The 9,976-nt window shown below is 41.0% G+C and overlaps 1 protein-coding gene across 1 annotated transcript in view; it reads left to right on the forward strand.

Moving 5' to 3' along the window:
- Positions 1-149: 149 nt before the first annotated feature.
- Positions 150-9,976, forward strand: part of USP8 (ubiquitin specific peptidase 8) — an 84,637-nt gene continuing 74,810 nt past the window's right edge. The window contains 1 exon segment of the mRNA XM_017896203.1: positions 150-295. The gene's annotated coding sequence lies outside the window, so the exon portion shown is untranslated.

The raw sequence follows: 9,976 nt of genomic DNA on the forward strand, positions 1-9,976 counted from the left end.
CCGCCCACCCATAATGTCCTCCTCGCCCCTCCCTCGCCCCTCCCTCGCCCCGCCGCTGGGCCCTCACCGAAAGGGGGAGAGCGGTGGAAGAGAAAAGTCAAGGGAGCGCACGTGAAGCCCAGCCCCTACCGTGACGTCTGGAGACGCGACGCGTCGCCTCGCAATGCAAATCGGGAAAAGGGGATGAGCTGGGCTGGCTTCCGTCCTGACGGCTAAGGCTAATTCTCCCTCGAGTTCTTGGGAGATGGGCGTTTGGCAAGAAGGCTGGCGTTAGTGAAGCGCGCCGGGCGTCACGGTGAGTGCGGGTCTTGGGCCCTGGCACCTGTCCTCTGGGAAGTCGTCCGCTGTGAACCCCCTCTCCTTCCACCAGCTGCTGGTCACCCGGGAGACGAGCCGTGTCCGCGGAGAGGAGTGGGACAACTCCGAAAGGTAGAACCGGCTTGTGGAGAGGAAGGGCCCAACCTTGAGTCTTTTACGCCACCCATCTAGGATTGCCAAGCGAGTTTCGTGCGGTTTTTCGGTTTTAAAAGGTGGCTTTGACCATTCTTTCGTTCTCTTGGACACTTATACCCGACTTTGACCTCTTCCCTCTTGCTTCCGGTTTTTTGTTTTTGTTTTTGTGTGTGTGTTTTTTTAATTCTCTGCAATCTGCCTACATTCCCAGGCCTTACTACAGCTCCTGAAACTGTTTCCCAGTTTCTCCTCTTCCCTAGTCACACTTCATTTTAGTGCAATTGGAGTTTAAAGACCCTATAAGCTTATCAGAGTTAAAACTATGACTGCCTCAAATAGAAGCTTTTTTTTTTTTTTCCTAAAAAGTGCCTTCCAACCTAGAGTTGTGGAACAAGTTAATTTCACCGCCACTCCACCTTGGAAATTATCAGAATCCTTGCTTGCAGCGATGTGCATCTATATAGAAAGCTGCAGACCACCCTCCTGGGTTTATTTCTTGCCTCCAGTTCATTCTGTGACCTTGAACAAGTCACTTAATCACTAACAAAATATTTACCTGACACAGAGGTGTTGCAGAGCCTAAGGAATTTAGTATTTAAGAGACCTGAGGGTTTCAGATGAAAGGGATTTATATCTAAAGGATATTACCTTTTCTGAATCTGTGAAGCATCCTTAGTTTTGTAAATATCTTGCTGCAGCCATTAAAAATGCCAAGTGGTTATTTGTTAAGGAAGTGTTCCTGTTTTAGGCTTGCTCTTCTGCGGCTTTGCCATGTAAGCAGATTTTGCATTTCAGCCGATTCTGTTTAAGATTCGTTGGTGAATGTCATTCATGATGGATTTGGGTAGTTTCTCCTTACAACATATCCCTGGACCATTAAGCATATCTGGAAGGTGATATCGGTTGTGTTATGTCTTTATCATGCCGATACGGCTGCCTTGAAATAGGTATTCCTTTTCTTGTGACACATTGGATGCATCTTTCATATTAGTGAAGACCCTGTAGTAGTAAAAAAAAAAAAAAAAAAAAAACTGTCATTAATGAAATTTTGCACATAGGCATGCATTTTTTTTAGATAACAATGTATAAGAAAACTAACAAAATGTTTTACAGGTGACTTTTTTAGCATTTCATTTTTTAATATATTTGCTTGGACTTTATTAATCATTATGGGCATTTGTTTATTAATGTGGACGTGGCTGGGTGCAGTGGCTCACGTCTGTAATGCCAGCACTTTTTGGAGGCCGAGGCGAGCGGATCACCTGAGGTCAGGAGTTCGAGACCAGCCTGGCCAACGTGGTGAAACCTGGTCTCTACTAAAAATACAAAATTAGCTGGGCGTGGTGGCGCACGCCTGTAATCCCAGCTACTCTGGGGGCTGAGGCAGGAGAATCACTTGAACCGGGGAGGCAGAGGTTGCAGTGAGCTGAGATTGCACCATTGCACTCCAGCCTGGGTGACAAGAGCAAAACTGTGTCTCAAAAAATTAAAAATAAAAAGCGTGGACGTAATGAAAAATAATCAGAATGACTTTTGAGTAAGACAGTTGGAAAATAAAACCAGTACATTAAATTTTTTTCATAAGTCTAGCATTATACTTTATTATGAACTTTTCTACATGAAAATGCACTCATATTTACGAAAGTGAAAGGAAAAAAAAGTCTTCAAGTATGTGTTGCTAATAAAATTAGAAATAATTAAGGAAATATTTTAAAAATACCTTGTTATTGTCCCAGTTACCTATTGCTGCGTAACAAATCACTCCAAAACACAGTGGCTTAAAACTATAATTTAGTATCTCTCCTGTTTCTCTAGCCTGCCTGTACTTAGCTAAGTGGTTTTCACCTACAGTTTAATGCGTTTGTATTCAGATAAGCAGCTGAATTTGGAGTTATCCGAGAGCTCAGCTGGTCTGGACATCCTAAATGGCTAATTCATGTGAAGGCAGTTGATGTTGGCTAGGAGTTCAGCTGGAAATGTCAACCGGAATGCCCACACATAGCCTCTTCACGTGACTTGAAATTCTGACTTGAACAGTATGGCGGTTAGGTTCCAAGAATACATGTTTGAGGAGACAGGAAGTAGAAGCTGCCTGTCTCCCAAAAAGCCTGAACCCAGAAATAGGCACAACATTATTTCCAACATACTCTGTTGGTTAGAGCAGTCAGACCAGCATCCAACCCTCACCTTTGAAGGGAAAAATGTCAAAGAATTTGTGGCCATGCTTTGCCGACTGTAATTTTGATGACAAAGTTGTATTGGACTCTTGTTTGCATTTATATAGCAGATGAATAATAAGGTATGCTTCCAATTTCCAATTTCTTTTCTTTTCTTTTTTTTTTGAGATGGAGTCTTGCTCTGTTGCCAGGCTGGAGTGCAGTGGTACAATCTCGGCTTATTGCAACCTCTGCCTCCCGGGTTTATGCCGTTCTCTTGCCTCAGCCTCCCAAGTAGCATGTCACCATGCCCAGCTAATTTTTGTATTTTTAGTAGAGATGGAGTTTCACCATGTTGGCCAGGATGGTCTCCATCTCTTGACCTCGTGATCCACCCGCCTCAGCCTCCCAAAGTGCTGGGATTACAGGCGTGAGCCACCACGCCCAACCCATTTCCAATTTCTTTAACCATAATGCATTATGTTTTAATGGCATGTTACAGTTTTCAAAACATGTTTTTGTATATTTTTTCACTTGATACCTATGGTCACCCTATAGAAGCAGACAAATCATTCCTGTTTCATTTTGCAGATGAAAGTAAACTGAAGAGCGGTGGTGGTCATGTTGGGAGTGATTTATGGAATTTGTTGAAAGTCATATGATTAATAAATGGAAAGTAAGGCCTGCAACAGTTCCATAATATTAAATTTATTAGTACTGAATGATGAAATATTAAACTTATTTAGAATTCTACATTTATAGCCATACTAATTTTTTTTCTTCTTTTTTTTTTTTTTTTTTTGGAAACGGCATCTTGCTCTGTCTCCCAAGCTGGAGTTCAGTGATGTGTTCTCGGCTCACTGCAGTGTCCGCCTCCTGGGTTCAAGCAATTCTGCTTCAGCGTCCTGAGTAGCTGGGACTATAGGCACCCACCACCACACCCGGCTAATTTTTGTATTTTAGTAGAGATAGGGTTTTGCCATTTGGCCAGGCTGGTCTTGAATTCCTGACCTCAGGTGATCTGCCCACCTCAGGTGATCAGCCTCGCAAAGTTCTGGGATTATAGCCATGAACCATCACATATGGCCCTTTTTTTTTTTTTTTTTTTTTAAATTGAGACAAGGTCCTGCTCTGTCGCCCAGGCTGGATGCAGTGGCACGATCTCGTCTGACTGCACCCTCCGTCTCACAAGTTCAAGCAATTCTCCTGCCTCAGCCTCCCAAGTAGCTGGGACCATAGGCACACGCCGCCATGCCCAGCTAATGTTTTTTGTTTTAGTAGAGATGGGGTTTCACTGTGTTGCCCAGGCTGTTCGTGAACTTCTGAGCTCAGGCAATCCGCCTACCTCGGCCTCCCAAAGTGCTGGGATTACAGGCTTGAGCCACCGCGCCCGGCCCAATTTAGTTTTTAATAATACAGCAGTCTTCCCCTTATCTGCAGGGGATATGTTTCAAGACCTCCAGTGAATGCCTGAAACCACAGATAGTACTGAACCCTATATATACTATGTTTTCCCTATAAAGACATTTTTATGGTAAAGTTTAACTTATAAATTAGAAGCAAGAGATTAACAACAATAACTAATAATACAATAGAAAAATTACAATATAGTGTAATAAAAGTTATGCCCTGTGGCCATAACTTGTACAGCTTGAGGTGTGACAGCAAAACCAACACAAATTTCTTTTTCCATCTTCACAATTTTGCAGAAAAAAAGATCTTTCCGTAGATCTTAGCAACGTCAGCATGAGTTGTTTTTTTTTTTTTTTCTCTTATTGAGTTGAGAACTTTCACCTTTTCGCTTAAAGCAGTTTACAGCTTCTCTTTGGCATATGTGAATCTGTGCTCTTACACTTTGGAGCCATTATTAAGTAAAATGAGGGTTACTTGAACACAAGAGCTGTAATACTGCTATAGTCAGTCTGGTAACTGAGACGGCCACTTAGCGATTAACAGGCAGGTAGCATCTACAGTGTGGATACACGACAAAGGGATGATTCATGTCACAGGCTGGGCGAAGTGAGGTGGTGCACAATTTAAAACTTATGAATTGTTTATTTCTGGAATTTTTTATTTAATATTCTTGGACTGTGGTTGACTGCAAGTAGCAGAAACCATGGAAAGTGAAACCGTGGATAAAGGGGGACTACTGCACTAAATTCTGAAACACCAATAATCATGTGAACCTACATGTCTTTTTAATAGTGTGAAATGAAATAATTACACATTAATATACCAATTTCAAAACAAAAAAAGTTGTGGGCATAAGAATCCTGGAGGTGTTATTTTAATTTCTCAGTTACAGAATTTTAAAAATGAAAATGATTTTTTAAAATTTTGGTAGGTTGAATGATTTAAGATGCTGATTTCAGCTGGAAACAAATTGTTGCCTTCATATTATTTTGTTGCTTCTAGCAACATGTTTATATTCATTCTTATATTGATGATTCCCAGTCTTGACTGAATGTTAGAATTCATTTGGGAAGCTTTTTAAAAATACCTGTATGGGCGAGGCAAGGTCAGCTCATGCCTGTAATCCCAGCACTTTGGGAGACCGAGACAGGAGGATCCCTTGAGCCCAAGAACTTGAGACTGGCCTGGACAACATAGTGAGACTCTGTCTTTATTTTGTTTAATATCTAAATAAGAAAATAAATAAATAAATACCTGTGTGTATGTCTCAAATCCCTAAAGATTCTGATTTAATTATTTAGGAGTGGAATCTGAGCATCAATTTTTTTTTTAAGTTCTCTAGGTAACTGATTCTAACATACAGCTGGGATTGAGAACTATGTTTTTGGTACATGTTGAGTGTGATCTGGCTCCCTACTTAACAATTTTGCATCAGTTAAAAAAATTAAGCAATGAGGGAGAAGACAAAATAAATGGATTAAAGTTATAAATGTAGATACCTATTCTGGAAAACAGTTACCCTTTTATTAGTTTCTGGTAATGGTCCTTAATAAAATGAACAGACATTGGCCTGGTTTGCTAAGTGCCTATATCACAGCACTAAGCCATACTTTACTTTGTTACCATTATGTACTTATCTTTCATTTTAAGAGGGAGAAACTTTATTAAGAGGTGTATTTTTTTAGTATCCCCTGTATCACAACACTGCACCTTGTGTATAGTAGGTTTCTATTGTTTACCTAACTGAAGCCAGTTTAGACAGTCACTCTTTACAACTAGGACTAGTTCAGCTCCTTGGGAGACTGAGAAAAGAGAATCACTTGAACCTGGGAGGCAGAGGTTGTGCTGAGCTGAGATCGTGCCACTGTACTCCAGCCTGGACGGCAGAGTGAGAGTTCATCTCAAAAAAAAAAAAGAACTAGGTCTAGTTTATTCTTCTATTCTCATGGCATTCTAAGAACTTTGTAAAGGTTTCTTGGAATACTCTATTCTCTCTTTCTTTGATTTCCATGTTATACTTTCCTGGTTTTCCATCATTCTTATGACCCCTGCTTCCTTTTCTGACCTATTCCTCCTTTAGATTCCCCCTATTCTGGGCCCTTTAAGTTAACTTTTCAGCGGTGGCTCAAGCCTGTAATCCCAGCACTTTGGGAGGCCAAGACGGGCGGATCACGAGGTCAGGAGATCGAGACCATCCTGGCTAACACGGTGAAACCCCGTCTCTACTAAAAAAAAGTACAAAAAACTAGCCGGGCGAGGTGGTGGGCGCCTGTAGTCCCAGCTCCTCGGGAGGCTGAGGCAGGAGAACGGCGTAAACCCGGGAGGCGGAGCTTGCAGTGAGCTGAGATCCGGCCACTGCACTCCAGTCCGGGCCACAGAGAGAGATTCCGCCTCAAAAAAAAAAAAAAAAAAAACAAGAGCTCATTTCCTTAGTGATTCATCCTCCTGATTTTAGTTACTAGTGTAAGTAATGTCTGTGTTTTAAAAACTATTATAGAAGATTAAAAATGTACATAAAACTGAAGAAAATATGATTATTTTATTTTTGAGACAGGGTCTCCCTCTATTGCTCAGGCTGGAGCGCAGTGGTGTAATCATGGTTCATTGCAAGCTCAACCTCCCAGGCTCAAGCAACCCTCCTGCCTCAGCCTTCCGAGAAGCTGGGACCACAGGTGCATGCCACCGTGCCCCACTAATTTTTTTTTTTTTTTTTTTTTTTGTAGTGATGAGGTCTTACTGTTTTGCCCAGCAGTTCACCAAATCCTAGATAGCATATAATTTTGGTGTCAATACTTATCTTCCAAAACAATAGGGATTATCAAAATCAATTTTGATGCCTTATTAGTTGATAAACAGATTTAATATCTGTCTGCTCTCACATAGAACTGATTTATAGTTAATATTTACATTTTTAGATGTTCCTTTAGCATACACTCAACATTTTCCGCATTGAATTACCTACTTTGCTGTAAACCAAATGGTTCTTATTGGGGGTAATTTTGCCTTCCAGGACACATTTAGCAATGACTGTAGACAGTTTTGGTTGTTACAACTGGAAAGGAAGGATGATAGTAAACTGGCATCTAGTGGGTAGAGGCTAGGGATGCTGCTAAACGTCCTTCAGTGCACACGGCACAGAGCAGCCTCTTACAACAAATGTTTATCTGGTCCAAAATGTGAGTGATGGCAAGGTCAAGAAACACTGCTGTAAACTGATCAGTTTTAAACTGCAGTATTCATTTTTTTGTTAATAGCACTACTGCTCTTAATATTTTGCAGGGTACTGTGTGTGTGTGTGTGTGTGTGTGTGTGTGTGTGTAAGCAAGAGAAAATACTGTTTCAATCAACCAGTTACCAAAGCATGTTTCCACCATTTTGTGTTCTTTTCTGCAGTGACCTTCTAGTTACTCTTTTCCATAGTATCATTCCCTTGTTCTCATCTCCTTTCAATCTTACTTACATATCCCTAATTTGACCATCTTGAGATACTATTTCTCCCATCAAGAACTGGCTTTTATTGCCTGCTGAATCAAATATAAAGAATTCTAGATGGCTTCAAAATTTTCCAGAATGTGACTCCATCTCCTACATAATATAATTTAGTTATTCTTGTTAGTCAACATTTATTTTTGTTTCTTTTAGTTAAATTCAGCTGACAGGGAGAAGCATTTATTAAAGTGGTAACTATGTGAGGACTACTGAGATAGGTGCCAGGGATTCAAAGACATGTCAACATTTTCCCTCTATCCAGTTGATTATTTCCCAATAACTTCTGTAATATTCCTTATTATTCTTATTTTTATTTATTTATTTATTTTTGAGATGGAGTTTCGCTCTTGTTGCCCAGGCTGCAGTGCAGTGGCGCGATCTTGGCTCACTGCAACCTCCGCCCCCACCCGGGTTCAAGAGATTCTCCTGCCTCAGCCTCCCGAGTAGGTGGAGTTACAGGCGTGCACCACCACGCCCAGCTAATTTTGTATTTTTAGTAGAGACGGGTGTCTCCATATTGGTCAGGCTGGTCTCGGACTGCTGACCTCAAGTGATCTGCCCGCCTCAGCCTCCCAAAGTGCTGGGATTACAGGCGTGAGCCACTGCACCCAGCCAGATGTCCTCCTTTCTTACCCTGTTCTTAGCTAAATTCTATCCTCAAGGCCAGTTTCACTCTGCCTCATCACATCATCATGAGCACTGCATGTGTGTGAGGATTTTAAAGCCTTATAGTATTGTCTGTTGGTCCCATTGCTATATTTAAGGAATGATATAGATCACAAACATTATAGGATTCACATGAAGAAACAAATTCCAAGAGCTGGGACCATAAAGGATGGAAGAGATGGAACTTAAGTTTGTTTCTTTTGTAGCTGGGACCTCAGGTGTGCGCCACTATGCCCAGCTAATTTTTTAATTTTTTGTAAAATTTTTTGTCTCACTTTGTTGGCCACCCACCATCTCTCCCTATCTCTGCTCTTTAGGCAGCAGCAATACTCAACATAAATATCTGTTCTTGAACTCCTGGGCTCAAGCAGTCCTCCCACCTCAACCTCCCAGAGTGTTGGGATTATAGCTGTGAGGCACCATGCCCAGTCAGTGCACTGCTTTTTGCATGGAGAAAGTCTTGCTACTACTGTAAAATGGTCAATGTGCTTAACTGATCTACATTCTGTCACAAACTTCTTATTTTATCACAAACTGATAACAAACAGTTCCCTAATCAGCACTGGTCATTGGACCATACTTGGAGTTACATTGCAGTAGTGTGCGACTTCCATACTTTTTTAAAATTGTCACCTATATTAAGAAATACATTTTACATTTTCATCCAGTGTTACATTATATACACATGTACACAACTGAAACAATTTTATGAAACAGTACCTAACCTTACTATGTGTGACATAGTCTGATGTTCACTATTTTTTTTTAATGCTGATCATGACCTTCTAATGGATTTTAAAAACACTGCCCTCAAACATTTAGCATAGTGCTAGAGACATAGTAGTTGCTCAGAAAATACCATACATTTTAGCAGTGATTAAATCTTGAGAGGGTTGAACCTTCTTAATACTTGAGGATTACTTTAAAATGTTATTTCATCGGCCACGTGCGATGGCTCACGCCTGTAATTCCAGCACTTTGGAAGGCCAAGGAGGGTGGATCACCTGAGGTCAGGAGTTCGAGACCAGCCCGGCCAACATGGAGAAACCCCGTCTGTACTAAAATCCAAAAATTAGCCAGGCACGGTGGCAGGGCGCCTGTAATCCCAGTTACTCGGGAGGCTGAGGCAGGAGAATTGCTTGAATCTGGGAGGTGGAGGTTGCAGTGAGCCAAGTTCATGCCACTGCACTCCAGCTTGGGCGACAGAGTGAGACTCCGTCTCAAAAAAAAAAAAAGGTTATTTAATCAATACTTAGTTGTTTGTGGCACATTACATAGAATGAGTGTAGAGTGGATTGTGAGATTTAAGACAGCAAGAAGATACTTATGTTGAGTATTGTTGCTGCCTAAGGGCAGAAATAGGGAGAGATGGTGGGTGGCCAACAAAGACAACTTTTGCTTTCCTTTCGATGTTGCCAGAGACCTTGGGAGTTGCTGGTGTGAAGTCCTGCTTAAAATCAGGACCAGTCTGAATGACTGCAAACCTCAATTTTCACTTTTTGCCTTTTAGTCTTCACTTTGTGGTCCCAGTCATCTAATCCCTACTCTTTCTCTTAGAAAGGAGCAGAAGGATGTCAGAGAAAGAACATTTTCTCTTTATTAACTCATTTTCAACACTTGGGTTTCACTTTTGGAGCACTGCTGTTTGACTAAGGCTGAAGTTCTTTATCTTTGTCAGGTTTACACATCTTAAGAATTTTTATTTTTTGTTGTTTTTTTTTGCATGTTAATTTTTCTTACATACACTTATTTTTTTTTTTTTTTCACTTGCAATCCTTTTGAAGCATACTTTTTTTTTT

This window comes from Rhinopithecus bieti, unplaced genomic scaffold (genome assembly GCF_001698545.2).
Source record: "Rhinopithecus bieti isolate Rb0 unplaced genomic scaffold, ASM169854v2 scaffold_27781, whole genome shotgun sequence".
Lineage (NCBI taxonomy): Eukaryota > Metazoa > Chordata > Mammalia > Primates > Cercopithecidae > Rhinopithecus > Rhinopithecus bieti.